Raw genomic sequence first — 17,128 nt, forward strand, 5'->3', positions numbered from 1 at the left:
GTTACTTTACATCTTGACGTTATATCTACATCTTTATTGTTGTTTGATTAAAAGAGTAGTACACTTTTGAAAAAAACTTTTGCTGATAATTTACACACCCCCATGTCATCCAAGATGTCCATGTCTTTCTTTCTTTCTTCAGTCGAAAAGAAATTAAGGTTTTTGATGAAAACATTCCAGGATTTTTCTCCATATAATGGACTTCAATTGGAACCAAACGGTTCAAGGTCCAAAAGACACTTTCAATGCAAACTACAAACTGTTCAAAGGGCTTTAAACGATTCCAGATGATGAATAAGGGTCTTAGTTAAGTTTTATAAGCTCAAATTCTCGCCTTGCTCTGTTCTGTGATGCGCGTTTGTGACTCTCCTGTTCGAACTCGTTCATCAAAATGAATGAATCTTTTTCAGAGTCAATTTGTTCGTTTCGATCGTTGAATGAACCAAATGACTCGAAAAACGATTCGTTCATTTTGATGAACAAGCTCGAACAGGAGAGTCACGAACGTGCATCACAGAACAGAGCAAGGCGAGCATTTGTGCTTATAAAACGTAAACTTTTTTTTTTTAATGAGCGATCGTTTATATATATTATATTAATTAACGTTATATTAATTCAATCTGAAAGTGAGCTGGAAAGTATACAGAAGATTGTTTCCGAATCATGAAACGTAATGTTTCAGTATCTGATTCTCATTAGTTTCTCACATTTTCCCATTTCTCTACAAAGCCAAACTCATAGACTTCTCAGATCTCTCTAGAAACACGCAGAGTTGATGGTGTTTGACGATTACGGTGACTTTCATTTAGGTTAAAAAAATGCTGGATGTGGATGATGCTGGATGCATCAAATGTTGGATGAAGAGGAAAAAAGGGATGGACTGCAATGCCTCTGTCCTCAGTTTGCAGACACAAAAACCATGCAACATCATTTGTCGTGCCTGCCACATCATCATCATCATCATCACTGGGAGGACAAAACATCCAGCAACACACAACGTCTCTCTTCCCAAACCTCATGCCTCGCTGTCACTGCCATACTAAATGTAAGAGAAGCTCATAAGTGACTGATTTGGAACGTTTTCCATATAGTGAGCAAATACGTCATGCAGTGAAAGAGTGCGTTTTACCCAATATTTTTAAACTCTTATAACTGATTTGATCAACACTTTGACACTGCATCAACTATTCACTCTAAAAAATGCTGTGTTGTCTTAACCCAATTTTGGGTCAAATATGGGTTAAAAATGTAATTTAAAAAATGTAACCCAATGGCTGGGTTTGTCCATATTTGACCCAAAATTGGGTTAAAACAACAGCATTTTTTTTTAATGTTGGTATTATATCAGTACATTTAGCCAGTGTGCTTATGTTTATCCATTGCTCTATGAAATATTCAAATGTGTCAAATACTATATTGCAAATGAAATTCATATATGTTAATTTCAACATGACATCATGACTTTTGCGTAAACATACACGCCACTTTCGAGTCAAGTGGCGTGTTATCTCTACGCATTTTTAGCTATCCGCGTGTATCCGCGTGTATGTCTACGGCATTAACGTCCGAGTGATTCCGCGTGTCTGTACACGCCGTCAAATGTCCACGCGAAACGAAGCAAAATGTAGATCTACATCTGGGGAGCGATCTTTTTTTTTTCCTAGGATGGTGAGGGAACAGTCATAAATGCGATTAACTCCAGTGACGGTTAGGTTTAGGGACGGGGTTGAGGTAAGTCATATATTTATATATACAGTAATAACGTTAAGTCAACGGCGTCCATAAACACGCTGAAAAGCGATTATGCGTCTTGATGGCACGCCAAAAATGGAAATACGAATTGGCACGTCATACACACGCTACTTCATGAGTTCAGTCTGGCTAATTTAGTAAGTTTGTTCATTTGTGGTGGCAAACCCACATTGGATTGGTCAAACGTAACTGGAAGTGGAAATTTATTATGTAACCAAAAAACTTTCTATGTAACAAAAAAAAAGTACAGCAGCTTGCACAAAAATATGAAGCAGCACGACTGTTTTCAATATTAATAATAAGCAATGTTTCTTGAGCATCAAGCGATCAAAACGATTAATTGTGATTAATCGCATCCAAATTAAAAGTTTGTGTTTACATAATATATGTGGGTGCACTGTGTATAATTATTTTATATATATATATATATATATATATATATATATATAACACACACATGCATATATTTAAGACAAATATACTAATTATACATAAAATATTTATATTTATATATAATATAAATTATATATAAATCTATACACATTATATACATGAAAACATTTCTTAAATATATTCAAGCATGTGTGTGTGTATAAATTTATATATATAAAATAATTATACACAGTGCATCCACATATATTATGTAAACACAAACTTTTAATTTGGATGCGATTAATCGTTTGATAGCCCTAATTAGAATGATTTCTGAAGGATCATGTGACACTGATGACTGGAATTACGATGCTGAAAATTCAGCTTTGATCACAGGAATAAATTACATTGTAATATATAAAATCCATATGTACATGGTGAGTACAAGAGAAGTGTAGCCTACTCAAGAAAACAGAGAATTGCTTGGTGGTCTGAATTGCTATCGGTATAAAAGACAGTGGTATAAGGGAACATTAAAGCATCCTAATAAAGGGTTATAAAAGAAGAAACCCTTAAATTAGGATGAGACACAGGCTTGTGAGGAAAGCATAATCATCATGCCCACCTCTTGAATGTCAACAAAAGCTCAATGGCGCTACACAAATCTCACCGCTTATAAGAGCTCTCTCCGTCTATTTTTAGGCTGACATCATGACTGTTTACATCGTCTTGACCCCAGCAATGAGAAGACATTGAGGTAAGACATTCGACACCGAGAGTCTGTCCCTCCTCTGCTCACAGTGAACATGTTGAGACACTGAGCAGGCAGCATTCCTGCATCACACTATTCATTCATCACGACACACAGGAAAACTGACATCAACTAATCCAGAAGACCTAAGTGAAAGCAAATGATGATCAGTGTGCATTTAGTTTCGTGAGAGACTTTATAGCAGAAGCAATTTTCACTCATAAATTCCTAGTAGTTGTTTCACAAGAAACTGCAAATAACGCATTGAATAAAAGGTAGAAAATCAAAAGGTTACCACCTGAGTGACAGCTTTTGTACCTTTGCTTCTGAAACAGTAAAACATACTCCAATAATCTTTTTTATTCATGCTTCTTTATGTCGTATTCAGTATATGCGTTTGGTTTGGTTGTGATATAATATAAACAAAACACAGAACGTGGCACCACACTGCCACATCCTCAAAAACTCAATTTGGAAAGGCAAACTGAAAGAAACCAGTCCATCCATCCCTCTCCCACCAACACAGAGTTTTGTTTTTTTGCCTGTCTCCACCTGCCTGCACATTACTGGAGTCCTCAATCCTGTCTGGTTTAAGCGTGCTCCCCTTTGAACCCCCATCACTTATCTCAACCCCATTCACCTCCCCGTCAGTGAAAAAAAAGAGAAAAGGTTTGAATCCCTGGAGGAGCGTCTCGTCCAGCCACACCCAGAGCTCCAGCACAGCAGACCTCACATCTAACGGCGCTTCTTAAAGGGACAGTTCATCCCAATTTCATTCAAAAGCCATTTAAATCTAAAGCCCGACCGATAAAGGATTTTGAAGGCCGATACCGATACAAATATTTGTTTCTTTACAATATTTATTTACTTCAATATTTGGTTTTAAAATCCGATATATCGGCCGATATTTTTTATTTTTTTATTTTTTAAACGTGCAACAAAACATTAACAGATTTCCCTAACATTAGTTATTTGTAGTTATTTATGAGTTTTAACTAAAATATTATGATAATGCATTTAAAAAATACTTGTTTCTTTTCTTGTCACAACAGAACAGACTGATGATAGTAGCATTAGCTAGCTTTGTGGTTAGCTAGTCTATGATGAGCCATAATTTAGGATTACGTCATACTGCAAATTGTAAAACATACATTTTCAATATACAGTAACAGACCAAGGAGAGATGATGCGTCTCATTGCTATAACTGTCACGCGCTATTAAAGAAATACTTCAGTCACATTGTCAAAAGGACAATCAGTCAACTACACTGTAACAACGTAACTATTACTAGCTAAACACTCGGCTAATTTAACAGCACCAAAACTGGACATGATAGTCACAAATTGTGTCGCTTATTTGAGTTAAGAGAACAGATGGGGATGTTCTTTTAATTGTTATTCAAGCAATGTATGTCTCGTGACCAACTCAACATGGACAGACTACACAACTCCAACACTCATGACATGGTTCAAGCGTGTTTCGTCCGTTTTTATTTTATTTTTGAAATATTAATTTATCGGCCATTATAACTGCCGATACCGATAGTTTGGAAAATGCCAAATATCGGCCGATAACATCGGCCTGCTGATATATCGGTCTGGCTCTGCCACCATATAATGTATGATTTGAAAAGTGGCTGACAATATTAGCCAAGTGGCTCACACAAAGCTATCATATGATTTCAGAAGACTAAGGCCGGATTAACATACAGTATAGCGCCTAAAACGCGTAGAAAACACATTCTCCTTTTTCCAAAGTGCTAGGGAGGCTGCGCTCCGGTTGGTTCTTGTCACGTGACCTACTGTGCCCTTATGTTGCGCTTGCGGCATTCTGAAAAGTTGAGATGTTTTTATCTCGATGCGGCACGGACGCGCTTGAAAAAAACAAGCGTGTCGCACCGCGACCGCGTCGCTTACATTATGAGCGTGCATACCGCGCGTCTACAGTACATTTGAAATAACGAACTTGAGCGTGCAAAAGACGCGATATGTGAACAGGCCCTAACACGAGTAATATGGACCACATGACATCTGCGATGTGGAAAACTTGGACGGAATCACAATCAAGTCATAAAAATGGAATTTTACTGTATAACACGGAACGTCACGGCATTCGGATGAATAAATCACATTGCAATATGATTTAGTGTACAGTACTTTTGGACTAGTGTCTGTGAATATTAAAGACTTATTTAAATGCAGAGGCCGACAGAATACACACCTTTATTACATGAGTAAAAGTACAGATACCCCTTGCTAAATTTTACTCCAGTACAAGTAAAAGCACTACAGTCAGATGTCTACTTAAGTACTGAAGTGCTTGTTTTTAAAAGTATTTGAGTATCAAGCCCACCTTGGTAACACATTATTTGAAGGGGTTAATCTTGGTTTTCTTGGTTAATGTCAAGTTGTCATAACAAAGTTGTCAACTTTGGATTAAAGGCGTCATAATTTACCGAATGACACTTAATGACAACAGTCATAAACATTCATAAAGACTCCTTCATGTTCACGACAGGTGTTATGTCATGTTTATGACAGTGTCATGTCAGCCTTATGCACACTCTTTCAAATAATGTGTTACCAGTACATTTTCTAAATATTGCATTAATACTGCCACAGCGCTTACATTTATGTACAGAAACGTCCTACATGGAGTTATGAAAAATGTTAAAGTTAATACCTTGGAGAATGTACTGTAAAAGGAATTGAACGTAAAATCAAGTAATTTGCATCTTTTTACCCTGTTGCTTTATTTAACATTTAAGAAAATTGAAATAGTGTGGCGAGGTGGGGCCACGGGTTGGCACATTCCCGGGATCATGCTTCATCCATTGTTTCGTCAATGGTTTCGTCTCTTATCTAAATCTGAACATGGAGTTGACTTCAGCGGAAAGCTGAAGGTGATTGCTGATAGGCTGACCCAATCAGTGGCTCCTGCACAATCCAATCACGTTTGAGAGGGAAACAACAAATTGAGGGTTTCCGAGATTTTTCTTTTTTTCCATTTTTTTTTTTAGAAGTAGTAACGGGTACTCATGGTTACGGATAGAAATGTAGAGTAAAGAGTACAATATTTCCCTTTCAAATGTACTTTTGAGTAAAGTCATGAGTGCTCAAATGATACTCGAGTAAATAAAAGTACAGATCCCTCAAAATTGTACTTAAGTACTGTACGCAAGTAAATGTAGCTAGTCAGTTACTGTCCGGCTCCGTTTAAATGTAAAGTGCGCATGTTGTGCGTTTCTCAGTTTGGTCTTCTTGTGATGTATGTGGTCTGCAGCTTATTAAAACATTCTTTTTTAAAATCACAATCACACAATTTTTCCATCCACGTTTCCATCCAAGTTTTTGATAATACATTTGTATTAAATCATAAAACACTGAATCCAGAAAGATCTGAAAAAATATCATTTATTTGGCTCTATTACTGTAAAAAAAAAGAATATATAATATTATATATATACACACTTTTTATGACTTCGTTTTATGACTTCGATAGATTATATATACTTGCTTATTAAAATCTAATAAAAATGAACCCAGAAAGATTTAAATGAGCAACACAAAATTTAGGGATGAAATTCATATAGAGGACCAATTTTATGATCCTTTTTTATGATGGTTTTGTGATTTTTGGATCTTGACGGCACTAATCTGTATTATTCACATTCATTGCATGGAAAAGAGCAGCATGGATTTTCTGCCAAACATCTCTTTTTGTGTCCTGAAGAAAGAAACTCGTAATATATGGGTGAAAAAATTGTGGCAACTGGTAAAAAAAATAAAACAACCAATGTTTGCCTATTAACAGACTGCATCAGTTTATAGTTAAATAGCCGTGGGATTGAAAATAGGGGGAAATTTGGGACAATTTTGACCTTAAGGTCCTGAGTCTAATTATTTTGTGCTCCTGGTAAATATATTTATGAAAGGAACTAAGGGTGAAATATTAAAATTCCAATTAAAATACACACTTCTGCCAAAATGTGTGCAGTTGACATTAACAAAGGCAATGTAATATAAAAATAAAAAAAAAAACAATGAAAAACTCAAGTCTCCTTAAGGACAAAAGAGTTAACAGAAAATTGAATGTGCAGACTTTTTTTGAACAGAATGGGGACAGACATTTATAACATCTTGAGCTGATGTGGGAAAGTGTTCTACATTTGCTGTGAGTAAAACAGCAGGTAAAATTAACAATGATCTAAACACCAGACCCCCACATCACTCCTGCCCCGTAAAAAAAGAAAGAATAAAAAAAAATACCTGTATATTTTCTAATTGTCACAATTTCTCAGTAAATGAAATGTGTTTCATGTCTCTTTTCTAAGACTAGCCAAAGCAAGTCTTACTTTTTCCATCCCCTCATGCGAAACCCGATCCCTTTCCTTTCCCTTGTCTTTCTCCTGCAAAGAGGTCGACTTGCTGAAACACTGGTCTGAGACCTACACAATCTATGCTTGAACTCAGTTTTTTTTTTTTTTTTTGCTTTTAAAAGGATTAATTATCCTTAGTAATGATCATTTGGTTGATTGCAACAATTTGACTGTTTTCAAAAACGTGGAGAACTGGGATAGGGAACAATTTCCTCGCACAAGCATTTAAGCTTCAGAAACATCTTGAAGTGCTTAAGCAGATGGAGCTGGACCGCTGTGTCAAACACGGTTTGATAACAAAACATTTACAGCAGGACACTCACTGTGACTAAAAACTGAGGCAAGATGGCTGCTATACAACATCTACAATGCGCTTTAAAACGCTTTGTTTTGGCGCATGAGCAAAACGAGACTGAAACGGCCACATAGATAGCATGCACTCCAGACCTCGAACCACTGATGTCATTTCGTGGTGAAAGATGCTCATTGAACAGCTTAATGCAGGAGCTCATTATTATATAAATGATGAAGCTATGAGGAAAGACATGTTATGCCTGCTGGTGTTTCTTGCTTTGAGAGGTAATTGTCTGGTTCAAAGTCGAAGAACCACAACTAGTGAACGTGGACAGGTCATCACCACGTCTTTGTTTCATTCTCCGCCCTGCTTCTGACACACAAAGACTTTTTCACTCGAGAGAACTGTCCTCTAGTGTAGATAAAGCAAAGATGGGAATTTAGTCTTTCATTCCAGCTAACAAAAATATAAGAATGCTTTGAATTTTCTAAATTGATTTTAAATAAATATATATATATATATATATAATGTTTTCTTGGTTATGCAAATGTTAAGTGACGTTTCCATTTCATCATTTTGCAAACATTACAGGAATAGATCCTTCATTTCGTCAGAGAACATTCAAAAGTAACAAAAACATTTTAAAAAACCATTAAATTAAATATATGTTCAACGAGAAACTTTTAGGGGGAAAAAAACTTCCATTAACAGTGTATAATTAATGTTCTCAAAACATTAGCACAAAAAATTAAACACAAGATAGCCGTGAAAGAATGTGCCGCTAACTTTACTGGAAGAATGTTTATTCATCATTTTGAGGGAACTTTGCCAGAATGTTCCCTTTTAGCTGGGATATCCTTCAGGAAATTCAGTTTTTTTTCTTTCATTTAGGTATTTCTTTTATTACTCAATACTTAATAAAGTTATGTTTTATGTGCTAAAAGATACACATACAACAGAAAGTGCTGTAACACTAACATGGATCGCACAACTCAGACAATTTGGTCGTGAGAGAATTTTGTTTGAGTTCATATTCAATTTTGTTCTTGAAAGTCATTTTGATTGTAACTTCTCAGACTTTTGTCACGTTTTTCCATTTAAAAAAAAAAATCGTTATTATATTAAATGAATGCATTAAAATGGACATAAATGGCTCATGATCAGCGGATATCTCCTGGAGCCTGTAGACTGGAGTGGTTGCACTGGTTCTGAGTCAAAAGAACACTTTAAAAGAGAATAATGAATGTAAGAAATGACTGAAAACTAACCAACAGATGTTGGGTCTTCATCATCCAGAGCCATGTCATTAAAGTTCAGATCCATGGCAAAGAAAACCCTGTAAAAGGGATGTGGTTCAACAGCAAGATGTGTGGATGTGCAGGTGAACAAGAACGGATAGAAACAAGAAACCTGATTTCAATCTCAAACGTTTCAGAAGCATTGCTAATGCTTATCGCTGCTAATGGTGGGATTCACTATGCTTCAACATGTTTCCAATGTGTGCACACCTAAAATTTTCCATCTCCAGAGAAGGGTTGCAAATGACAGCTCCAGATGTTTTCAGTAGCAGAACCAGACAGAGCAAAACCGCCCTGCCTCTCTATCGCCCTCTGTTGACTAGAAGTGCCAGTTTCAGGACGAACACAAAAACAGCTCTGCTACAAACTAAACTCATTTTACACACTTTTCCCCAATTATTAGAATTGCAATTTTAGATAATTCATTATAAAGTGCAAGCTGAAATAAAATGTCAAAGTTTTTGCTTGTGCCGTTTCATGAATTGCTTTGTTTTATAATTGTCTCACACCAAGGACGATAACGATGTAGTTCAAAAATTGTATAAAATAATGTATAAAAGAATAGCAGAATCCACACCACAACTATAACGCAAACACCACATAAAAACGATATCTTTATCAATTTCAGAAAGCTTTTTCCAGCTGATGAACGATAAAAACACTGACAGCCAATCAGAATCCATCCTGCTTTCAAGAGCTCGTTGGAAGTGTTATGTTTGGAATAAACAGAACAATATTCTCCGTTGGTGTGGACACTAATATAGTTTTCGATATAGTGATCTGATCTTTATAGTTATCGTTTATGATGTGAACAGGCCTTTATGGTTAAAATTTTGCATTAATAATCAGGGGTGCACATAACTGGTGCGCATGCCGTGGAAAAAAATAAACAACGTGCGCCAGAAAACCTAGAGGGAAGCGCTTTTGAGTACCAACACAAAATTGATTCATCTTTCGCATTTACTTGCGCATGAACCAAGTGTGCCGCACAAGCCCTGAAAAGTGAAGCCAAAACGTCTCGATCGCCCCCCCTGGAGGCCGGTCCTAGTATAGGTCATAAACCCCGCCTCCCCACGTTATTCAACGGCACGTGAGACCAACTAAACCAATATTATGAAGCTGCAGACTCGGAGCCTGCATCTACAGTCCCCCACCGAGAGTCCCGCATTCTCAGACCCCTCGTTTTTCGAACACAGCGCCTCCTGCTGTTCAAAAGGTCGAATAACACCCACACACAGAGTACAGCGTACGATTATCCAAATGCAATTAAAAACAATAGGATGCAATATTACGGTCTCCAAATAAATTATCCAATAAATATTTGCGTTCCCTATGTGCAGAAAAAAACTAATTGTTACTGATGGAAGTGATACAATTACAGATTGAACTATCTTCAGAAAAATAGTATGTGATATTATATTGGTTTTTTTTTATATTTTTTATTCAAATTCCAATTTTTCTTTCAGTTCAACCTATAATGGTCTAATTAACATTACGATGCTAAGATTACAAAATCTGTTTTTTGATATTTTGAATGCGAAGCAAAACAAATCAGAATAGACAAAACACCAATAAAATAAACAATTCCTACTTTATTTAAGATAATGATCACCTAAACATCATCTTGCTGTAAAGAAAAAAGGAAGGAAAAAATGTGTTCGTGACTTTACTTTTCGTCTTCAATTGCATTAAAAAACTCATTTATAAGTCGCTTTGCATAATCCTAAAATGATGTTGCTGGGTTAGGCAGGGGCAACTCCATCGATGTATGGTGTACCCTGCCTACAACATAGGACGATAGCACATGTCTTATGATGTTTCAAAGCTAAATTATAAACGTTAGCTATCTAAATATTTTCGGGGGAAAAGGGCGAAAAAACATAGCCTACATTAACGGCTCAAATCTTGTTACAAACTAACTTTACAAATATTCAATGGACTATTCATATGTTGTATCGATGAGCTAAATTAGTTTTATTAAAAAAATGAATCAAACGAGTAGGCTACTACGATTCGCTAAATAAAATTGAAGATAGCCTACTCACGTTTATGTTTATCCGATACAATTTGATAGGAGGCGCTGTCTCGAAAAACGAGGGGTCTGAGAATGCGGGACTCTGGGTGCAGGGGGACTGTAGATGCAGGTCTCCGAGTCTGCAGCTTCATACTACTCAACTAAACAATTAAAACAACTTCAAATATAGTTTGGTTTCGGTCACTTACTGTAGTTTTTATCACCCTGATGTAATTTCAAGTGTTTGTTTTTAAAATAAGCTTGTTTTTAGTTAGTTATTTGATGTGGTGGTGTGACGTCATGATTGACATGTTCTCTGAGCGAAGTAGTCACTGAAGCACCAACAGACATTTTTAGGGGAATTTCCGAGGACTGAGGAGATTGGAGTTTTAAATGTAATATCTAAATTTCTATAATTAATTTTAAAAAAGTGCAGGAGCGTGTGCTTCAGATTGATTCTGCGAGAGTGAGGGCGGGGCCTTGATTTCGTAACTTTACTTCCAGCTCACGACTGCGCATGTCTGGTTGCGAGATCGCTTCCGCGCAGACTCAAGTTCCAAGATGTCAGCGCCATATCGGGACACTGGCGGCTTCAGTTCTGACCAACGGAAGAGAGCGAAGGGGCGTCGTCAATCTTTTTTACAGTCTATGGCTTGAACAGACACATAAAATTATGTCGAATTACCCGTCTCGGTTATGAGTAAGTGAACCTTTGAGAACGAAAAATAAAAATCTGATACGTCAGTATATTCGGTTTCTGCATTCAGTCTTAAAGTGACAGCAGCCTAATATTCCTGCTGTTGTTTTTGTGTCATTAATGTTAATAAAATATCATCTTTGAGAGAAAAGAAGATAGTGAGGAAATCAGTCAGGATGAAAATGATGACGCCTTGTATGTTAAGTGTGCGGCGTAAAGTCTCCAGGTGTTCCCTAGAAAAGTTATGCGCACCCCTGCGATCAAATCAGTGTCAATGATCACCATTTTTGGCATTTTATACATGATACATGTTCTCACTTTACAGTATATGCACTTAGTCACAGGAGGTCAACATGTGTGATCTTTTTCCTCGAAAATAACAGTGAAATGTCAGTGAACTTCACAGTATGTCCACAGAAATGTACTAGTTTCACTAGTTTGCATGTGCACATAATCCTTGAAAGTGCAGTCTCAGAATAGCACAAGCACAGACACGTATCAGGTCAAACATTTGTGCGCAAGACACTTAATATCAGCGTCCAGTTTATTAAGAAGTAGACAACTTCCCTACACATGCTTTGGTGCTGTGCATCAAGACAACATTCCTGTGACAATGGCACTCTGGACTGATTTTCAACAAAATATTTAGGATGAGAGAATATAGATGGCACAGCAAGCAGTGCAGAGCCAGAAGAACACAACGAGAAGAAAGAGATTGTACATGTACAACAGATTCAGAAGTACAAGTGAGAATGAACTCAAAATGAACAATCCAAGAGGAAGAAAGATGAGTCCAATGCTTACCCAGATAACAAAGGGATCGAATTGACAATACATACACTTAATAAAGTTGCACCATGCAGGAGTGGAGCCCACGATCTTAGTTCAGGTGCTTGTCACTCATCACCATACGCCACTCAGAAAACACCGGAGTTCAGGTGGGAATGAACTCAAAATGAAAATTTTGTATATAAATAGACTGCCTGTTATAGTTGTTTTTAATAATTTTGTATATAAATAGACTGCATATTATAGTTATTTACCGTTCTGTCATTTCTCAGTCCAAAAATCATCTGATCCGATTTTGGACAAAATTGGACAAGTTTAGGAGTAGCAAAATAATTGCTCATTTACTTCAAAACTGGCAGACAGACACAATTGTGGAAAATGAAAAAATTACATATTCAGAATCGACATAAGCAAATGAATATGATGACAGTCTGAGAAAACATAATTTGGAAAATGTTTTTGCAAAAATCCTTATAGCATATCCTTAGATGCTGTCGCTCGAGTTGTCTTCGCTGATACGGAGAAATTAATGGTGGCGAATACACAAACCTGCCAGTAGGGTTGGGTATCGAGAATCGAGTATCGATTGGAACCGAGACTAACTTTTCGTTTTTCCCGGAATCGTTCAAAAGTTAAAATTTCGATTCCTAGTTTCGATATTCACAGTCCGCCGAGCGGAAGAAGAAACCGCTGAACAACACCAACGAAGAAGCGTCTACCGGAAATGTTGGTATAACCACGCGAGTCGAACATGAGTACCTTACGTCGGCGATCCAAAGTGTGGCTTCACTTTTCTAAAAATAACAAAATCTCGGCAAAATGCAAAATTTGTGACAAAAGGAGTATTTTTACAGAAGGAGTATTTCCTTCAAAAATGATTATTTCCTTCAGAAAGGCCGTTGGTTAGCAAGGTAAGCTAAACTTTTTTAACCCTGCCTCTTAGAAGAATCGAAATCGAGAATCGTTAGGAACCGGAATCGAAATCGGAATCAGAATCGTTCAAATTCAAACGATACCCAACCCTACCTGCCAGTCATATCCATGTGAGCGTGAACGTGCATGACGTTCTCAAACTCCGTCCCGAATCCCTCTTATTTATTTTACGTGATTATAGACTGGCGATCGCAGTGATCAGAAAAGGGCTCATTCAGCCCTTCAGGCAATCGTTTAAGCATGTATGGGTTAGAGAAAAGGGTATTTGTAACATGAAATGTTGCGCAATGCACCTTTAAACAAGGAATGATTTTCTGACAAACTGTTCGAATTGTGATGAGCAAAAATAGCCGATCTCATGGCGCTGCACGGACCCTCAGATCACGGCTCTAATGAAGCGTACCGAGTTTGGTTTCATTGATCAAAGTTTGCCCGAGATATATAGCATCTAATCTAATTTTTGTGTCGCCATTGTTTACTTCACATCATAACTTTCGAACAAAAATGTAGAACTAAATACTGTTCAGTCAATTCTGTGCAGCTCGCTCCAAAGATTGAGATTTAAAGATAGAGTAGTGAAAAATACCTAATTCTGTACTTTTTAAAATGGCCACTGTAATAGCTGGAGTCTTCATGTAAGATGTTGAATGTGATGAGCATGATGAGAGGAACCAGGTGTACAAGGTTTCATTTTTATAGGACAAAGGGTTCAAAAGTTTTAACCATTTAAAAAGTGATTTCTTAACTGGTGGTGGCGCTATAGAGTTGAACAGATCTTGAGTTGAACAGACCAGTGTCCTATGTCCCCATAGACTCCAATGAGAGAGGAATAATAATAAAGATTATGAAGAATACTACTAACAGAAGATACAATAGGAGCGACAGCCACTTTAGCCCTTTCAGACAGCAAAGAAAGATTTTCAGACCGTCTGGTCGACAGTTTGACAATGATTTACTGGGTTTGTGGAAACTCAACATTGTGTTCAGTTATTTACGAGAGGCTGTTGCGTGATTTAAGGTGGTCTGGCGTTGGTCATGTCTTGAGATGTGAACCACAGACAGAACCTGCTAAAAACTGAACTACTTTCAATGCCTGTACTTTCTAAACTGAAATACTCCCTACAAACAGACACTAAAGCACTTCATGCAAAGCAAAGTGTACATTATTTTAATCAATTATCAAGTATACAAAGTAAAAATATCAATTTATATTTGAATTAACAGGACATATACCTTTCAAAAGTTTGGGGTAAGACTTTGTCAGCATAATTACTCCAGTCTTCAGTGTCACATGATCCTTCAGAAACCATTCTAATATGATGATTTGTTGCACAAGAAACATTTCTGATTATTATCAATGCTAAACAGTTGTGCTGCTTCATATTTTTCTGGAAACCATGATCCTTTTTTTAGGATTCTTTGAATAGAAGGTTCAAAAGTGAGGCATTTCTATTCAATAGAAATCTTTTGTAAAAGTATCTTTTTTGATCAATTTAAAGCATCCTTTCTGAAAAAAAGAAGAGTATTAAATTCTTAAATATATATAAAAAAAACTTCTAAACTTGAAAGGTGGGGTCACTGGCAGTAAAAAGGTATGAATTCAAGTATATAATTTACAGTGAACCACTAATATATTCAACAAGACCAGACAATATACTTAAATAGTTGTTTAACATAATACAGGCAATATTTATTACACTGTGAGAGAGAGAAAAAATACTAGAGATGGAAAAAATACACTCAGATACTATCTTAAAGGACGCAGGAAGGCAAATGACAGAGAGACTGAGGATTTTCCAAGGGAAAGAGTGAATCATGACTCATAAAATAAGTACAGGTTAAACACAGCTCAACCATAATCCTCTCCCTTTAAAAAGTCTTCTGCAAGCCATAAAAGAGATCCTTTCCGGTAAACTCTGTTAGTATGCTTCAGTGAAATGTTGTTGTTTGCAAGGTAATACACTTATTACTAGTAGAATAGCTCTGTTTTTGCTAATACATTCGGGTGGCAACATTTTTGCTAAAGAATAAAAATGTGCCACTGGATTTTTATCCCTCACACAAACACAGTTTTTGGACCTTGCTTTAATATAAACATTTTTAGCCAAGACCCCTGTCCGACTGCAAGCTGTAAGACCTCCTCCATTGCAGCCCAAGAAGGCACTGAAGTGTGTCCAGAGAAAACAGTTCACACACCACACACAAACACACTCCCATCCCTTTCCTACTGGGACGACACGCTCAGAGTCGAGAGAGAGCGGATGCAGACACACACTCGTACATGCAACCCCCACTGACTAAATAAACGAGACTTGATACACTAACAATAATGGATTTCCCTGTGAAATGTGAAGATATTACTTAGATAAACTTAGTTGATTGATTACATTCTCATTATTCTCAAATGATGAATAAATGCACTGACAGTTTCCTTCCACATCTTCCAAACACACAGCAGTCTGCTCTTCTAAAGCGAATTACACACCGCGGAATAATTCAATATAACTTAGTGCAAACGTGCCACACACTTATTAAATGGCTTTTCCCCCATTACTTTTTTCCATAGGGATTTTTTTAAAAGTATTTGTTTTATACTTACACTGTATAAACCTTGATTTAAAGCAAACAAAGTATATGAAAATAACAGAAAAAAATCAAAGCTAAGTAGCCTAGCTAGTGTAACGTTAGTTAACTGAGGAAACAATCAAGCACTGCGAATGAAAAACGATGGACAAATGTAACGTTAAAACTATTGATTTAAAGATGATTGTGTGTATAAAGCACATATTTTAAGTTGTCAGCAAAATATACATACAAATATGTAGCCTAGTAGTTTTAGAGCATAGCAAACTCTCATTTGCAGTGCTTCACGTGAGGCAGTTAACGGAGTTTTCATGTGTGATTGATTTCAGTAACGTTAACTTACAGAGATGGAGATATAATGGAGCTGTGTGCCACCTGAACGTTTTACATCCACTCATGTCTTCCACTTGAGCTGTTGTCCTCAGTTTTGTGGTTTTCAAGCGACTCAAATGCTCCCCTTTCCATTGTCAACAAACACTAAACACTGCAAATCCTTCCGCCAGAAAATGGCGCCGCCAAGTGACCTAATTTATGATGAGTGAGTTGGTGAATCATTCACTCAGCGATTCGTTCAAAAACACTGATTCATTAAAGAACGAAACACCACACTATACCGCTGTGGCTTCATTTGGATTACATTATACCTAAAATAATAAAAAGTTAACCTACTTAAAGGAGTAGTTCACTTTTGAAAAAAACTTTTGGTGATAATTTACTGACCATGTCATCCAAGATGTCCATGTTTCTGATATTTTGGCATCACAAACAATGCAGGGCGTTATATGTTATAGTTTTATCAAATACTCTTTATTATCCCTTAATTTAATACCATAGAATGTATGTACAGTAATTGCGGTTCCCACCCAAACCATTTCAATACAATTATGTGATCCTGCAGGGATGGCTTAAGTGAGGCTTGCTGTCAGCGGGGGGTTATTTAGTTGAAGTGAAGGCTGTGTCTGTTTAGAGAGGGGGTATTTAGTGTGATTGTTGTCTGCAGCAGATTAGTGTGTGACAGCAGGGGTGTGTGTGCTGCCTCAAGCTACTGTCTTCACCTTGTAACATTTAAAGCATGCATAGACTAATAACTACACTGTTTGTGGGTACTGTAGGCCTATAAAATTTTCCACATCCCGATTTTAAAATATAAAAAATTAATTCACTGTGTGTTACACAGTGGTTCACTTAAAAAAAAAAAAAAAACATTTGCTGATAATTCACTCACCCCCATGTCATCCAAGATGTCCATGTCATTCTTTCTTCAG

General features: G+C 36.8%; 1 long non-coding RNA gene across 1 annotated transcript in view; it reads right to left on the reverse strand.

The window, feature by feature from the left end:
• LOC148971031 (uncharacterized) overlaps positions 1-16,518 on the reverse strand; it is a 34,387-nt gene extending 17,869 nt beyond the window's left edge. The window contains exon 1 of the long non-coding RNA XR_016146963.1: positions 16,207-16,518. This is a non-coding gene — a long non-coding RNA (uncharacterized LOC148971031). The remainder of the gene's footprint in view (positions 1-16,206) is intronic.
• Between the last annotated feature and the right edge of the window lie 610 nt (positions 16,519-17,128).

The sequence above is a fragment of the Pimephales promelas genome, chromosome 17 (assembly GCF_988280905.1).
Source record: "Pimephales promelas chromosome 17, fPimPro1.hap1.1, whole genome shotgun sequence".
Classification (NCBI taxonomy): Eukaryota; Metazoa; Chordata; class Actinopteri; order Cypriniformes; family Leuciscidae; genus Pimephales; species Pimephales promelas.